The 18,447-nt window shown below is 51.7% G+C and overlaps 1 protein-coding gene across 2 annotated transcripts in view; it reads left to right on the top strand.

Moving 5' to 3' along the window:
- LOC127568664 (uncharacterized) overlaps positions 1 to 18,447 on the top strand; it is a 235,837-nt gene that overhangs the window by 151,770 nt on the left and 65,620 nt on the right. The window lies entirely within an intron of this gene.

Raw genomic sequence — 18,447 nt, 5'->3', positions numbered from 1 at the left:
ACTATCCACCCCCTCTGTGCCCCTCGATCAGTTCTGCCCCTCGATCAGTTCCCCCTCAGCCTCCTCCGCTCCGGGGGGAGCAGCCCAGCCTCTCCGGTCTCTCCTCATCACTGAAATGTTCCACCCCAGGCCACGTCCTGGGAAGTGGAGACACGGGAGACGGCGATGCTGGAACCTGGAGCAACACACAGCTGGAGGAAGTCAGCGGGTCAAGCAGCGTCTGTGCTGGTAGACAGGTGGTTGATGTTTTGGGTCGAGACCCTTCATCAGAATGTAAAGGGGAGACGGCCAGGATAAAGAGAACGGGCAGTGGCAAATGGCAAATACTAGAGGGTAGAGCTTTAAGGTGAGAGGGGAAAGTTCAGAGGAGATGTGTGGGGCAGGTCTTTTACACAGAGAGTGGTGGGTACCTGGAATGTGCTGCCAGGAGTGGGGGTGGAGGCAGATACGATAGTGGGGTTTAAGATGCAGTTAGACAGACACATGAACAGGCAGGGAATGGAGGGATGTGGACCACGTGCAGGCAGATGGGATTAGTTTGTAGTGTAGCGGTTAGCGTAACGTTATTACAGTGTCAGTGACCCGCGTTCAATTCCCGCCGCTGTCTGTAAGGAGTTTGTACGTTCTCCCCGTGTCTGCGTGGGTTTCCTCCGGGTGCTCCGGTTTCCTCCCACATTCCAAACACGTACAGGTTAGGAAGTTGTGGGCATGCTACGTTGGCGCCAGAAGTATGGCGACACTTGTGGGCTGCCCCCAGAACACTGTACGCGAAAGATGCATTTCACTGTGTGTTTCGATGTACATGTGACTAATAAAGAAATCTTATCTTACCTTATCATAGGTGCAGACAAGATTGGCCGAAGGGCCTGTTCATGTGCTGTACCATTGTGTGTTTCATAAAGTTGTACCATAACCTCCCCTATCTTATATTCAGTGCCCTGGCTCATGAAGGCAAGTGTACTGTGTGCCTTCTTGGACCATCTCCAACACCTCTCTTCCCTTTCCTGATCTCTCTGTCTCCATCTCAGGAGACAAACTATCCACTGACGTTTACTACAAACCCACTGACTGCCACAGCGACCGAGTCTACACCTCCTCCCACCCTGTCTCCTGTAAGGACACTGTTCCTTTCTCCCAGTTGCTCCGTCTCTGCCACATCTGTGCTCAAGACGAGGCCTTCCACTCCGGGACGTCTGAGATGTCCTCCTTTTCCGGAAAACGAGCTTCCTCCCCACTGCGGTCGATGGAGCCCTCACCCACACCTCCTCCATTTCCCGCACTGACCCCCCCTCCCCCCAGACAGAACAGGGACAGAGGTTCCCCGTCCTCACCTTTCATCCCACCAGCCGACGCATCCAGCACATCATCCTTTGAAACTTCCGTCAGCGACATGACCCCAGCACCAGCCACATCTTCCCCTCCCCACCCCTTTCTGCGTTCCGCAGGGACCATTCTCTCCATAACTCCCTGGTTCGTTCATCCCTCTCCCCCTGTACCGGCAGAAGGTGTAAAACCTGTCCCTACACCTCCTCCCTCCCCACCATCCAAGGACCTAACCAGTATATCTCCCAGCCTTATTTGATGCGTCTGGTGCTCCCATTGTAACTTCCTCCAGATCGATGAGACCAGACACAGACGAGACCTCCACTTCATTAAGCGTGATGGTCATCTGGAGCCCGGTTACAGGCCACTTTCATTCCCCTCCACATCCCCACACAGACCTGTCTGTCCTCTGCCTCCTCCACTGCCAGGGTGAGGCCCAACACAAACTCGGGGAACAACGCCTAGTACTCTGCCTGAGCAGTCTACAACCCGAGGACTTGAGCATTGAATTCTCCAACTTCAGGTAAACGTGCCCTCTTCTCATTGCTACCATCGGGGAGGAGGTGCAGGAATATAGAACATAGAACATAAAACAGTACAGCACAGTACAGGCCCTTCGGCCCACGATGTTGTGCCTGATGACCCACACTCAACGATTCAGGAACAGCATCTTCTCCTCCGCCGTCAGATTTCTGAATGGTCCGTGCACCCACGAACACTGCCTCGTTATTCCTCTTTTGCACTGTTTATTTATTTTTGTAACTTATAGTAATTTTATGCCTTGCACGGTGCTGCTGCCGAAAAACAGCACACTTCCCAACGTACGTCAGTGAGGAGAAACCTGATTCTGCTCCCCCCACCCCTGTCCCTTCTCTCTCCTCCTGATCTTCAGGCCCCCCCACACCCACCCCAGCCCCCATCACCCTGTCTCGTTCCCCTCCCCACCCCCTCCATCTGCCCACCGCCCACACACCCCTCCCACTGGGTCCCCTCCCCCCAATGTTCCCATCTGCCCTCCCCACCTCGCTCATTTGGTTCCAGGCTCCCCCTTCCTCTCCTCTCAGATCCCACCATCTGCAGCCCTCTGTCACGCCCACCCATCACCTCCCGGCCTCTGTCATTGTCCCCACCACCCCCCCCATCTGTCACCCCCCCCTCACCTGGATCCACCCATCACCTCCCGGCCTCTGTCGTTGTCCCCACCACCCCCCCCATCTGTCACCCCCCCCTCACCTGGATCCACCCATCAGCTGCCAGCTCTTGCTCCACCACCATTTTACACCGACTACCTCACCTCTATCTTTCAGTCCAGATGAAGGGTCTCGACTGTCCACTTCCCTCGACAGATGCTGCCCGAGCCGCTGAGTTCCTCCAGCAGATCGTGTGTTGCTCCCGATTCCAGTGTCTGCCGTCTCTGGTGTCTCCATTCTGTCTGCCTTCACGTTATCTACCGCACTGTCTACTGGGATCCTTGTACACTGAGGTCCTTCTGTTCCTCAGCACCCAGGGGCCACACCATTCACGTTCCAACTTTACAGGTCCCCCACTGTGCTTCACCTTGCGCGCACCGAGCTTACCTTCCACCTGCTGTTGCTCTGCACACCTCACCTGCTGATCCTGCAATAAACACGGGAAATGCTGGAAACATTCACCGGTGAGGCAGCGTGTGTGGAGAAAGGTGTAGGTTTCAGGTCTGACACCCTTCAGCAGAAGGTTTTGTCTTCTCCCTCGTTCATTCCCAAATTGTTAATGTAAAGAACGAACAGCAAGGGTCCCAGCAACGATCCCTGTGGTACACCACGTTCACAAAACTCTCCTATCACCAAGCCCATTTTGCATCCAGTTTGCCCACCTGCCCTGAATCCCAAGCACCTCACCTTTAGAACCAGTCTCCCCAATGTGAGACCTTGTCAACGGCCTCACCAAAGTCCACAACCCACGGAGAGAAGAGGTCTCACCTTATCCCTGTTGTAAATGGGCAACTCCTTAACTGTGAGCCCAAGTTATAGATTCTCCCACAAGAGGAGACCTTCTCTCCACACCCACCCTGTTCCACACCCTCACTCTTCTAAACTCAGGCAGATACAAGCTCAGCCTGTATTCAATTCCACTCACAATACACAATAATATTCTCAAGATGCAAAAGCAATACAAACATAAGAAATAAGATCATGGCTGCTCTGGCCGTGGACTCAGATCCACCGACCTACCTTTTCCCCACAACCCTTTTCCTACTGTGCAAAAATCTATTAAACTGTGTCTTAAATATATTTAATGAGGCAGCCTCTACTGCTTCCCTCGGCAGAGAATTCCACAGATTCACGACTTTCTGGGAAAAGCAGTTTCTCCTTATCTCTGTCCTATATCCAAAGATTCGAGATCGGGAGTGAGAAGTGAGTGAGCGGAATCAGCTGAGGATGTCCGAAAAGATACGTTTATTTTTCTAATGGTTCGGGGATAGTGGGGATAGATTACGCAGGCACGTAACGTCAGTGGGTAGTCCGCGAACAGTTTAAAAAGAAGACTGCCATATCCAGCGGGCAGCGTTGGAGCGGGCAGCGGAGTGAGAAGGAGCAGAGTGATTGGGCTTTGGCTCAACGGGCTTAGGCAGTAACGGGGTGAGGCAAGGTAGGTGCTAATAGAGGTAAGGAAGTAGAATGAGTGCGGTTTTCTGCGCTCGGTGTCAGATGTGGGAGGTCCTGGAGTCTTCCACCCTCCCGGACGGCCACATCTCCACCTGGTGTGTCGAGGTGCAGCTCCTGAGGGACCGTGTTAGGGAACTGGAGAGGCAGCTCGATGACCTTCGTCTGGTCAGAAAGAATGGGGAGGTGATAGAAAGGAGTTATAGACAGGTGGTCACACCGGGGCCACGGGAGGTAGGCAAGTGGGTCACAGTCAGGAGGGGGAAGGGGAAGAGTCAGGTACTAGAGAGTACCCTGTGGCTGTACTCCTGCTTGAGTACTGTTGGGGGAGGCAGCCTACCTGGGGGAAGCAACAGTGGCAGTCCCTCTGGCACAAGAGTCCGGCCCTGTGGCTCAGGAGGGTAGGGAAGGAGAGAGGAGGGCACTAGTGATAGGGGACTCTATAGTTAGGTGGGCAGACAAGCGATTCTGTGGACGCAGGAAAGAAACTCCTCAGAAGGTAGTTTGCCTCCCAGGTGCCAGGGTCCGGGACGTTTCAGATCGCGTCCAAGATATCCTGCAGAGGGAGGGAGAACAGCCAGAGGTCGTGGTACATATTGGTACCAACGACATAGGTAGGGAAAGGAATGAGGTCCTGAAAAGAGACTATAGAGAATTAGGAAGGAAGTTGAGAAGCAGGAACTCAAAGGTAGTAATTTCTGGATTACTGCCTGTGTTAAGTGACAGTGGGTATAGGAACAGAATGAGGAGGAGGTTAAATGCGTGGCTGAGGGATTGGAGTAAGGAGCAGGGATTCAGATTTCTGGATCATTGGGGCCTCTTTTGGGGCAGGTATGACCTGTTCAAAGAGGACGGGTTGTACTTGACTCCCAGGGGGACCATATCCTGAGGTTTGCTAAGGCTACTGGGGGGAATTTAAACCAGAATTGTTGGGGGTGGGATCCGAACTGGAGAGACTGGGGAAGAGGTGTTTGGCTCTCAAATAGAGAAAGCTAGTAGTAGGTACGAGAGGGAGGACAGGCAGGTGATAGAGAAGGGACGTGCTCAGACCAATGGTTTGAGATGTGTCTATTTTAATGCAAGGAGTATTGTGAACAAGACAGATGAGCTTAGATCTTGGATCGATACTTGGAGCTATGATGTGGTGGCCATTACGGAGACTTTGATGGCTCAGGGACTGGAATGATTGCTTCAAGTGCCGGGTTTTAGATGTTTCAGACAGGACAGGGAGGGAGACAAGAGAGGTGGGGGAGTGGCACTGTTGATCAGAGATAGTGTCATGGCTGCGGAAAAGGTGGACGTTGTGGAGGGATTGTCTCCGGAGTCTCTGTGGATGGAGGTTAGGAACAGGAAGGGGTCAATAACTATACTGGGTATTTTTTTATAGGCCGCCCAATAGTGACAGGGATATTGAGGAATAGACAGAAACATAGAAAACCTACAGCACAATTCAGGCCCTTCGGCCCACAAAGCTGTGCCGAACATATCCCTACCCTAGAAATTACTAGGCTTACCCATAGCCCTCTATTTTACTCAGCTCCATGTACCTATCTAACAGTCTCTTGAAAGACCCTATCGTATCCGCCTCCACCACCGTTGCCGGCAGCCCATTCCACGCACTCACCACTCTCTGAGTAAAAAACTTACCCCTGACATCTCCTCTATATCTACACCCCAGCACCTTAAACCTATGTCCTTTTCTGGCCACCATTTCAGCCCTGGGGAAAAGCCTCTGACTATCTACCTGATCAATGCCTCTCATCATCTTATACACCTCTATCAGGTCCCCCCTCATCCTCCGTCGCTCCAAGGAGAAAAGGCCGAGTTCCCTCACCCTGCTTTCATAAGGATAGGGAAACAGATCCTAGAAAGGTGTGATAATTACAGAGTTGTTGTGATGGGAGATTTTAATTTCCCAAACATCGACTGGCATCTCAATACAGTAAGGGGTTTGGATGGGGTGGAGTTTGTTAAGTGTGTTCAGGAAGGATTCTTGACACAATATGTAGATAAGCCTACAAGAGGAGAGGCTGCGCTTGATTTGATATTGGGAAATGAACCTGGTCAGGTGTCAGATCTCTCAGTGGGAGAGCATTTTGGTGATAGTGATCATAATTCTATCTCCTTTACATTAGCACTGGAGAGAGATAGGAACAGACAGACTAGAAAGGCGTTTACTTGGAGTAAAGGGAAATATGAGGCTCTCAGGCAGGAAATTGGAAGCTTAAATTGGGAACAGATGTTCTCAGGGAAAAGTACGGAAGAAATGTGGCAAATATTCAGGGGATATTTGTATGGAGCTCTGCATAGACATGTTCTAATGAGACAGGGAAGTCACGAGAGGATACAAGAACCGTGGTGTACAAAGGCGTAATAAATCTAGTCAAAAGGAAAAGAAAAGCTTACAAAAGGTTCAGAGAGCTAGGTAATGTTAGCGATCTGGAAGAGTATAAGGCTTATAGGAAGGAGCTTAAGAAGAAAATTAGGAGAGCCAGAAGGGGATATGAGAAGGCCTTGGCGGGCAGGATTGAGGAAAACCCCAAGGTGTTCTACAAGTATGTGAAGAGTAAGAGGATGAGATGTGAAAGGATAGGGCCTATCAAGTGCAGCAGTGGGAAAATGTGTATGGATCCGGAAGAAATGGCGGAGGTACTTAATGAATACTTAACATCAGTATTCACCACGGAAAAAAGATCTGGGGGATTGTAGTGGGGATTTGCAGCAGGCTGAAAAGCTTGAGCATGTAGATATTAAGAAAGAGGTGCTGCTGAAACTTTTGGAAAGCATCAAGTTAGATAAGTCACCGGGACCGGATGAGATGTACCCCAGGTTGCTGTGGGAGGTGAGGGAAGAGATTGCGGAGCCTCTGACGATGATCTTTGCATCGTTGATGGAGACGGGCGAGGTCCCAGAAGCTTGTAGGGTTGCAGATGTTGTTCACTTATTCAAGAAAGGAGGTAGATATAGCCCAGAAGATTATAGACCAGTGAGTCTTACCTCAGTGGTCGGTAAGCTAATGGAGAAGATCTTGAGAGGCAGGATTTATGAATATTTGGAGAGGTATAATATGATTAGGAATAGTCAGCATGGCTTTGTCAAGGGCAGGTCCTGTCCTACGAGCCTGATTGAATTTTTTGAGGATGTGACTAAACACATCGATGAAGGGAGAGTAGTAGATGTAGTGTATATGGATTTCAGCAAGGCATTTGATAAGGTACCCATGTGAGGCTTATTGAGAAATTAAGGAGGCATGGGATCCAAGGGGACATTGCAGTGTGCATCCAGAACTGGCTGGCCCACAGAAGGCAAAGAGTGGTTGTTGAAGGGTCGTATTCTGAGTGGAGGTCGGTGACCAGTGGTGTACCTCAGGGAACCGTACTGGGACCCTTACTCTTTGTGATTTTTATAAACGACCTGGATGAGGAGTGGAGGGGTGGGTTAGTAAGTTTGTGGATAACACGAAGGTTGGGGGTGTTGTGGATAGTTTGGAGGGCTGTCAGAGGTTACAGGGGGACATAGATAGGATGTTAAGCTGGGCTGAGAAGTGGCAGATGGAGTTCAATCCAGATAAGTGTGAAGTGGTTCATTTTGGTAGGTCAAATATGATGACAGTATAGTCTTAATGGTAGGACTCTTGGCAGTGTGGAGGATCAGAGGGATCTTGGGGTCCGAGTCCATCGGACACTCAAACCAGCTGCGCAAGTTGACTCTGTGGTTAGGAAGGCATATGGTGTATTGTCCTTCATCAATCGGGGAATTGAATTTAGGAGCCGAGAGGTATTGTTGCAGCTATATAGGTCCCTGGTCAGACCCCACTTGGAGTACTGTGCTCAGTTCTGGTCACCTCACTACAAGAAGTATGTGGAAGCCATAGAGAGGGTGCAGAGGAGATTTACAAGGATGTTACCAGGAATGCGGAGCATGCCTTATGAAAGCAGGTTGAGGGAACTTGTCCTTTTCTCCTTGGAGAGATGGAGGATGAGGGGGGACCTGATAGAGGTATATGAGGTGACGAGAGGCATTGATCAGGTTGGTAGTCAGAGGCTTTTCCCCAGGGCTGAAATGGTGGCCACAAGAGGACATAGGTTTAAGGTGCTGGGGAGCAGGTACAGAGGAGATGTCAGGGGTAAGTTTTTTACTCAGAGAGTGGTGAGTGTGTGGAATGGGCTGCCGGCAACGGTGGTGGAGGCGGATATGATAGGGTCTTTTAAGAGACTGTTGGATAGGTACACGGAGCTGAGTAAAATAGTGGGCTATGGGTAAGCCTAGTAATTTCTAAATTAGGGATATGTTCAGCACAACTTTGTGGGCCAAAGGGCCTGAATTGTGCTGTAGGTTTTCTATGTTTCTATGTTTCCAGATTCACTACTCTCTGGGAAAAGCAGTTTCTCCTCGTCTCCGTCCTAAATCTACTCCCCCGAATCTTGAGGCTATGTCCCCTAGTTCTAGTCTCACCTACCAGTGGAAACAGCCTTCCTACCTCTATCCCTTTCATCATTTTATATGTTTCTATAAGATCCTCTCTCATTCTTCTGAATTCCAGTGAGTATCGTCCCAGGCGACTCAATCTCTCCTCATAGACCACTCGCTCATCTCAGGAATCAACCTGGTGAACCTCCTCTGCACTGCCTCCAAAGCTAGTATATCTTTGCTCAGGTAAGGAGATCAGAACTGCACGCAGTACTCCAGGTGCAGCCTCACCAGTACCCTGTACAGTTGCAGCATAACCTCCCTGCTCGTAAATGCAATCCCTCCAGCAATGAAGGGCAACGTTCCATTTGCTTCTTGATAACCTGTTGCACCTGCAAACCAACCTTTTGCGATTCATGCACAAGCTCTCCCAAGTCCCTCTGCGCAACAGCATGCTGCAATCTTTCACCATTTAAATAATAATCTGATCTCCATTTTTCCTTCTAAAGTGGATGACCTCGTATTTACCAACATTGTACTCCATCTGCCAGACCCTTGCCCACTCACTGAACCTATCTATATCTCTCTGCAGACTCTCCGCATCCTCTGCACAATTTGTTTTTTCACTCAATTTAGTGTCATCAGCAAACTTAGATACGCTGCACTCAGTCCCCTCTTCCAAATTGGTAATGTATATCGTGAACAGTTACTGGCCCAGCACTGACCCCTGCGGCACCCCACTCACCACTGATCGCTGACCAGAGAAACATGCATTTACCCCAACTCTCTGCCTTCTGTTGGTTAACCGATCCTCTACCCATGCTAATACATTACCCCCAACCCACGCATCCTTATCTTATGATAAGTCTTTTATGCAGCACCTTATCGAATGCCTCATGGAAATCCAAGTACACAACACCCACCTGTTCCCCTCTATCCACTGCGCTCACTATATCCTCAAAGAATTCCAGTAAGTTAGTCAAACAGGACCTGCCCTTCCTGAATCCATGCTGTGTCTGCCTGATGGAACCACTTCTATACTGATGCTAACTGGCCCGTAGTTACCTGCCTTTTGCCTACATCCTTTGTTAAACAGTGGCGTGACATTCACTGTCTTCCAATCCACCGGGACCTGCCCAGAGTCCAGAGATTTTGGTAAATTATCACAAACGCCTCTACTATAACTTCCGCCATTTCTTTCAGTATCCTGGGATGCATCCCATCAGGACCAGGGAACTTGTCTACCTTTAGGCTCACTAGTTTGCTCATCACTACCTCTTTAGTGACAGTGATTGTATCAAGGTCCTCACCTCGTATCGCATCCATAATGTCTCTCTTTGGCATGTTAGACGTGTCCTCCACCGTGAAGCCCTACACAAAATAGTCGTTCAAGGCCTCGAACATTTCCATATTACTCAATATTAATTCCCCCTTCTCATCTTCCAAGGGACCTACGTTCACTTTAGCCGCCCTTTTCCGCTTTATATAATTATAGAAACTTTTACTATCTGTTTTTATATTTTGTGCTAGTTTACTTTCATAATCTATCTTCCCTTTCCTTATTGCTCGCTTAGTGGATCTTTGTTGCGTTTTAAAGTTTTCCCAATCTTCCAGCTTCCCACTACTCTTGGTGACTTTGTGTCCATGAGCTTTTAGCTTGATGCCTTCTTTTATTTCCTTGGTTATCCAACACAAAGCAGAGGGAGAGCGCCTCACATTCCGCCTGGGTCGTCTCCATCCTGATGGCAGAGACACTGAATTCTCCAATTTCAGGTAACTGCTCCCCGTCTCGTCCCTTTTCTTCCTCCTCCTGATCTACCCAGCCCCCATCACCCTGTCTCGTTCCCCTCCCCACCCACTGTTCCCATCTGCCCACCCCACCTCCCTTATTTGGTTCCAGGCTCCCCCTTCCTCTCCTCTCAGATCCCACCATCTGTAGCCCTCTGTCACCCCCACCCATCACCTCCCGGCCTCTGTCACTGATCCCACCCCCACTCCTCCATCTGTCCCCCCCCTCCCCTGGATCCACCCATCACCTCCCGGCCCCTGTCACTGATCCCACCCCCACCCCTCCATCTGCACCCCCCCCTCCCCTGGATCCACCTACCACCTGCCAGCTCTGGCCCCACCCCTTCCCCACACCCCTTTAAACCGGCTCTCTCCCCTCTCCTTCAGCCCAGATGAAGGGTCTTGAGTGTCCATCTCCCTCCACAGACGCTGCCTGACCCACTGAGTTCCTCCAGCACTTTGCTCCAGATTCCAGCATCTGCCGTCCTTTGTGTCAACAATAATATTCTGTTGTTTTCCTAATTACTTGCTGTACCTGCATACGGCCTCTGGTGATTCCTGCCCTGGGACACTGGGATCCCTTCGTGTCTCTGGGCTCTGCACTCTCTCTCTTCGTATAATATTGCTCCAGTTTCCCACGTCCTGCCCTTCCCTCCCTTTGCCAGATCTTTGGCCACTTGCACACTCTCTCTGTACCCCTGTGCAGTCTCCTTATGGCCTCCTCACAACTTGGTTACTGTCTTTGTGTCATCAGTAACTTAACAACCATATCTTCACCTGTTGTTGATATAAACCGTAAAACGTTGAGATCAGAATCAGGTTTACTATCACTGACACGACGTGGTGTGTTGTTTTGAGGCAGCAGTGCAGTGCAAGACATTAAAAATTACTATAAATTACAAAATAAATAAGTAGGGCAAAAAAAAGGAATAACGAGGGAGTGTTCATGGGTTCATGGACGGTTCAGAAATCTGATGGAGGAGGGGAAGAAACTGTTCCTGAATCATTGAGTGTGGGTCTTCAGGCTCCTGTACCTCCTCCCCGATGGTAGTAATGAGAAGAGGGCATGTCCTGGGTGGTGAGGGTCCTTAGTGATATTGAGGCACTGCCTCTTGAGGATGTCCTCGATGGTGGGGAGGTTTGTGCCCGTGATGGAGCTGGCTGAGTTTATAAACCTTTTGTGATCCTGCACATTGGAGCCTCCATACCAGGCGGTGATGCAACCAGTCAGAATGCTCTCCATCGTACATCTGTAGAAATTTGTAAGAGTCTTTGGTGACATACCAAATCTCCTCAAACTCCTAACGAAGTAGAGCTGCTGGCATGCCTTCTTCATGATTGCATTACTGATCCCTGTGACACATCACCATGCCAACCAGAGAAAGGCCCATTGACACTGATCTGTTTCCTGGTAGTTGGCCAACCCTCCCCACACTGAGGGGTCACCACCGACACCATGGGCTTTCAGTTCCCACAACAACTTGGAAATCTAAGCACATCTACAGACTGCCTTTACCCACACCGCATGTAACTTCTTCAAAGGATTCCAGTAAACTGCTCAAACCTGATTGCCCACACAGTCTGTTTCCCAGGTAGGGGAGTCTAAAACCAGGGGGCCTATGCTTAATTTGAGAGAGGAAAGATTTAAAAGGGAAATGAGGGGCAACTTCTTCACACAGAAGATGGTGGGTGTGTGGAACGAGCTGCCAGAGGCAGTGGGAGAGGCGGGTACAGTTACAATATTTAAAAGACATTTGGACAGGTACATGGATAGGAACGGTTTAGAGGGACATGGGCCAAACATTGGTGAATGGGACTGGCTCAGGTAGGCACCTTGGCCAGCATGGATGAGTTGGGCCGAAGGGCCTGTTTCCATGCTCTATAACTCGATGACTCCATGAGATGGGCAGGCACGGTAGTGTAGCAGTTTGTGTAACGTTATTACAGCGCCAGTGACCCGGGTTCAATTCCGGTCACTGTCTGTAAGGAGTTTGTATGTTCTCCCTGTGTCTGTGTGGGTTTCCTCCGGGTGCTCCGGTTTCCTCCCACATTTCAAAGACGTACGGGTTAGGAAGTTGTGGGTGTGCTATGTTGGTGCTGGAAGCGTGGCGACACTTGCGGGCTGCCCCCAGAACACTCCACGCATTTCACTGTGTGTTTTGATGTACATGTGATTAATAAAGATATCTTAAGTATTTCACACAGAGGGTGTTGGGTGCCTGGAGTGGGCTGCCCAGGGGAGGTGGTGGGGGCAGATACGACAGTGGTGGGGTTTAAGAGGCTGTTAGACAGACACATGAACAGGCAGGGATGGAGGGACAGGTACCGTGTGCAAGCAGGTGGGATTGAATTGGTATCATGGCCGGCACAGACATGGTGGGCCGAAGGGCCTGTTCCTGTGCTGTACCGCTGTATTTCTATAACAGTAGGAGGGAGGGGTGGGATGGACGTTGGTCAGTGATCCAATCTGCGTCTGGCCTCTCCGTAGCAATGGGGAAGTTCGAGAACAGACAGTCGGTGTGGGAGTGCGGAGGGAGGTTACATTGACCCTGACCCTTACGTTGACCTGTGACCTGTTGTCTTCACTGATGCTGTTGATTCACCAGTTCCCCCAGCCTGCTGTTTGTAATTTGCAATTGGTTTATTGTTGTCACGTGTGCTGAGGTCCAGTGAATAACTTTGTTCTGCATGCCATCCATACAGATCAATTCATCACATCAGTACATTGAGGCAGTACAAGGGAAAACAATAACAGAATACGGAATAAAGTGTCTCAGTTACAGAGAAAGTGCAGTGCAGGCAGACAATAAGGTGCAAGGTCATAATGAGGTAGATTGTGAGGTCAAGAGTCCATCTTATCGTACTAGGGGACTGTTCAATAGTTTTATAACAGCGGGATAGAAGCTGCCCTTGAGCCTGGTGGTACGTGCTTTCAGGCTTTTGTATCTTCTGCCTGATGGGAGGCGGGAGAAGAGAGAATGTCCGGGGTGGGTGGGGTCTTTGATTATGTTGGCTGCTTTACCAGCGGGAAGTGTAGACAGAGTCCATGGAGGGGAGGCTGGTGTCCGTGATGTGCTGGGCTGTGTCCACAACTCTCTGCAGTTTCTTGCGGTCCTGGGCAGAGCAGTTGCCGTCCCAAGCCGTGATACGTCCAGATAGGATGCTTTCTGTGGTGCATCGGTAAAAGTTGGTGAGTGTCATCGAGGACATTATGAATTTCCTGAGCCTCCTGAGGAAGTCAGGGCGCTGGTGAGCTTTTTGGCCGTGGCGTCTATATGGTTGGACCAGGACAAGCTGTTGGTGATGTTCACTCCCGGGAACTTAAAATTCTCCAACATTAATCCCTGCTTGGAACTCCCCCTTCAACCTGCAGGTGAAGGTGTTGTCTGCACTGGGCGGTGGGGTAAAGAATGGGGAGGGGAGGAGGGGAGTGGGGGAAGGGGAGGGGTAGGAATAGGGGGAGGGGAAGGGAGCGAGTGGGGAGGGGAGAGAGGTGGGGAGAGGGGAGGGAGTGGGGGACAGGGAGGGAGGAGGGGAGGGGGAGGGGGAGGCGAGTGAGGTGGAGGGGGAGTGGGGAGGGGAGTTGGGGACTGAGTGAGGAGGGGGAGGTGGGGGAGGGGCAGTGGGGAGGAGAGGGGGTGGGGAGAGGGGAGGGAGTGGGGGACAGGGAGGGGGAGGGGGAGGGGAGTTGGGGACTGTGAGGAGGGGGAGGTGGGGGAGGGGCAGTGGGGAGGAGAGGGGGTGGGGAGAGGGGAGGGAGTGGGGGACAGGCAGTGGGAGGAGGGACGAGGAGTGGGGAAGGGTGGGGAGGGGGAGGTGGGGGAGGGGAGGGGAGGGAGTGGAGGACGGGGAGTGGGGGAGGTGAGGGAGGGGGAGGGTAGGAGGGGGTGGGGAGAGGGGAGGGAGTGGGGGAGTGGGGGAGGCAAGGGAGGGGGAGGGGGAGGAGAGAGGGGTGGGGAGGGGAGGGAGTGGGGGAGGTGAGGGGGGGAGGGGAGAGGGGGGTGGGGAGAGGGGAGGGAGTAGGGAGGAGAGTGGGGGACAGTGAATGGGGAGGGGGAGTGGGGGAGGGAGAGGGGAGGGAGGAGGGAGGGGGTGGGGGGGAGGTGAGGGAGGGGTCTGGAGGAGGGGGAATAGGGAGGGGAGTGGGGAGGGGAGGGGAGGCGAGTGGGTTGGGGAGAGGGGAGGGCAGGGAGGAGGTGGAAAGGGGAAGGTGAGGGAGGGGGTGGGGAGGGGGAGGGGAATGTGGAGGGGAGTGGGGAGGGGGAGGGGGTGGGGTGGGGTGGGGAGGGGGTAATGCACTGGGCCAGACTGGTGACATTTTACCCTGTACGACATCGATGCACTCTGTACTGACCCAATGTAACTGCACTGTGTAATGAACTGACCTGTACCATCGGTTTGTGACAAGTTCTTCACTGGACCTCGGTACAAATGACGATAATAAACCAACACCGATACCCCTCTACTCCACTCCCCACCACCCCTCGACCCCCTCCACCCCCTCCACCCCACACCATCCACACAGACCGATGACCTGTTATCACACGGTACTGAGGGTATCATAGAGTCACAGAGTCATAGAGACATAGAGTCCTTCGGCCCAACCAGTCCATGCCGACCACGGTGCCCACCCAGCTAGTCCCAATTCCCTGTGTTCGGCTCATATCCCTCCAAGCCCCGCCCCTCCATGTACCGATCCAAGTGCTTCTTAAATGATCCTGTTGTACCTGCCTCACCCACTTCCTCTGGCAGCTCGTTCCACACACTCACCACCCTCTACGTGAAAAAGTGGCCCCTCAGGTCCCTTTTAAATCCTTCCCCTCTCACCCTAAATCTATGCCCCTAGTTTTGGACTCCCCGACCCTGGGAGGGTACCTTATCTGTGTCTCTTGTAACTATAAACACTTATAGTTACGAGAGACACAGGTTGTCCCTCATTCTCCAAGGAATAAAGACCCAGCCTGGCCAACCTCCCCCTATAACTGAGGCCCTCGAGTCCTGGCAACATCCTCAAAAATCTTCTCTGCACTCTTTCCAGTTTAACCGTGTCTTTCCTATAACAGGGTAACTAGACCTGCACACAGTGCTCCAAGTGCGGCCTCACCAACGACCTGTACAACTGCAACATAATGTCCCAACTCCTGTATTCAATGCCCTGACTGATGAAGGCCAGCGTGCTAAACATGTTTTTCACCACCCTGTCTACCTGTGACGCCACTTTCAATGAACTATGCACTTGTACTCCAAGGTCCCTCTGTTCCATTACACCCTCTAGTGCCCTACCATTCACAGTACAAGTCCTACGCTGGTTTGACTTTCCAGAATGCATCACCTCACACGTATCTGTATTGAAATCCATTTGCCATTCCTCGGCCCACTTCCCGAACTGATCAAGGTCCCCCTGTGATCTATGCTAACCCTCTTCACCATCAACACCTCCTAATTCTGTGTCATCCACAAACTTACTGGTCAAGCCTTGTGCATTCACATCCAAATCATTGAGATAAATAATGACTAACAAGGGTCCCAACACCGACCCCTGCGGCTCACCACTAGTCACCAGCCTCCATTCCCAGAAACAACCTCCAACCACCAGCCTCTGCTTCCCACCTCCGAGCCAATGGTGAATCCACCACACCTGCTCTCCCTGGATTCCATGGGACCCAACCTCCCAGAGCAGCCTGCCATGCAGGGAAAGGGATGGATCAGGAGGCGGCAGGTGATTGGTGGATCCAGGTGAGGGGAATTGATGGGCAGATTGGGGGGGGAGAGTGGGGATGATGTCAGAAGCTGGGAGGTGATAGGTGGAGGAGACAAAGGGCTGAAGAAGATCAGATCTGATAGGAGAGGACCATGGACTATGGAATAAAGGGAAGGAGTCGGGAGGGGCCTGGATCCCACTGAGAAACATCAGGCCATTGTCTCCCGCACCATCACCAACCTCATCATCTTCGAGATCTCCCCTCTATAGCCTCCGACCTCACAGTTCCCCTACCCCACTCTGCACGTTTCTACGTCCTACCCAGGATCCACAAACCCAACTGCCCCAGTAGGCCCATTGTTTCTGCCTGCTCCTGCCCCACTGAACGTGTCCTCATACCTTGACTCCATTCAGTCCCACTTGGTCCAGTCCCTTCCCACCTACGTCCGTGACACTTCACGTGCCCTCCACCACTTCAACAACTTCCAGTTCCCCGGCCCTGACCACCTCATCTTCACCATGGACGTCAGCCTCTGTACACCTCCATCCCTCATCAGGAAGGGCTTGAGGTTCTGCTTCTTTCTCGATAACAGACCCAACCAGTTCCCCTCCACCCTCACCCTCCTCCGTCTGGCGGAACTGGTTCTCACCCTCAACAACTTCTCTTTCAGCTCCTCCCACTTTCTCTGAACTAAAGGTGTAGCCATGGGCACTCGCACGGGCCCAGATATGCCGGCCTCTTCGTCAGCTACGTGCAACAGTCCATGTTCCAAGCCTACACCGGTAATGCCCCCCAACTCTTTCTCCGCTACATTGACGACTGCACTGGGGCCGCTTCCTGCACCCGTGCTGAGCTCAGCAATTTCATCAACTTTGCCTCCAACTGCCCCCCTGCCCTCAGATTCACTTGGTCCGTCTCCGACACCTCTCTCCCCTTTCTGGATCTCTCTGTCCCCATCTCCGGAGACAGATTAACCACAGACATCTTCTACAAACCCACTGACTCCCACAGTTGCCGTGACTACACCTCTTCCCACCCTGTCACTTGTAAGGACACCATCCCCTTCTCCCAGTCCCTCCGCCTCCGCCGCATCTGTTCCCATGATGAGTCTCTCCACTCCAGGACATCCGAGATGTCCTCCTTTATCAGTGACCGGGGTTTCCCTTCCCCCACCATCAATGCTGCCCTGACCCGTATCTACTCCACTTCCCACACATCTGCCCTCCCCCCTCCCCCTGCCTGCTCCACCCCTCCCCCCCATCTCCTTACATTGACCATCTCCCACCTTTCAGTCCAGGTGAAGGGTCCCGATCCGAAACGTCGACTGTCCATCTCCCTCCACAGATGCTGCTTGACCCATAGAGTTCCTCCAGCACTTTGTGTGTTGCCTGTCTGAACCTTTCCTGTCCCCGTACTTGTCCAAATGTCTTTTAAACCTTGTAATTGTACCCGCCTCTCCCACTTCCCCTGGCAACTTGATGCAGCTCGTCCTCTGTGTGAAACACTTGGCCCTCAGATAACTGGAATTGGAATTGGTTAATCATTGTCACTTGTACCCAGGTACAGTGAGAAACTTGTCTTGCATACTGTTCGTACAGATCAATTCATTACACGGTGCATTGAGGTCGTACAGGGTAAAAACAATAACAGAATGCAGAATAAAGTGTTACAGCTACAGAGAAAGTGCAGTGCAGGCAGACAATAAGATGCAAGGTCATAACGAGGTAGATTGTGAGGTCAGAGTCCATCCTATCACACTAGGGAACCGTTCAATAGTCTCATAACAGCAGGATAGAAGCTGTCCTTGAGCCTGGGGGTACGTGCTTTCAGGCTTTTGTATCTTCTGCCCTGTGTGAGGGGGGAGAAGAGAGAATGTCCGGGGTGGGTGAGGTCTTTGATCAAGTTGGCTGCTTCACCAAGGCAGGGAGAAGTGTAGACAGAGTCCATGGAGGGGAGGCTGGTTTCCGTGATGCGCTGAGCTGTGTCCACAACTCTCTGCAGTTTCTTCTGGTCTTGGGCAGAACAGTTACTGTACCAAGCCGTGATGCATCTGGGTAGGATGCTTTCTGTGGTGCATCGATGAAAGTTGGAAAGGGGACATACTGAATTTCTTCAGCCTCCCGAGGAAGTAGAGGTGCTGGTGAGATTTCTTGGCCGTGGCGTCTCGTGATTTAGCCTGTCCTGGTGATGTTCGCTCCCAGGAACTTGAAGCCCTTAACCCTTTTGACTTCAGCACCATTGATGTAGACAGGTGCATGTACACCACCCCCTTTCCTGAAGTCAATGACCAGTTCTTTAGTTTTGCTGACATTGAGGGAAAGGTTGTTGTCATGACACCATTCCACTAAGCTCTCTATCTCCTTCCTGTACTTCGACTTATCGCTGTTGGAGATACGGCCTACAACGGTGGTATCGTCTGCAAACTTGTAGATGGAGTTAGAGCAGAATCTGGCCACACAGTCATGAGTGTATAGGGAGTAGAGTAGAGGGCTGAGGCCGCAGCCTTGTGGGGCACCAGTGTTGAGAATAATCGTGCCGGAGGTATTGCTGCCTATCCTCACTGATTGCGGTCTGTTGGTCAG

This window comes from Pristis pectinata, chromosome 3, assembly GCF_009764475.1.
Source record: "Pristis pectinata isolate sPriPec2 chromosome 3, sPriPec2.1.pri, whole genome shotgun sequence".
Classification (NCBI taxonomy): Eukaryota; Metazoa; Chordata; class Chondrichthyes; order Rhinopristiformes; family Pristidae; genus Pristis; species Pristis pectinata.
The sequence above is the reverse complement of the archived record's forward strand: the minus strand, read 5'-3'. Positions and strand labels throughout refer to the sequence as shown.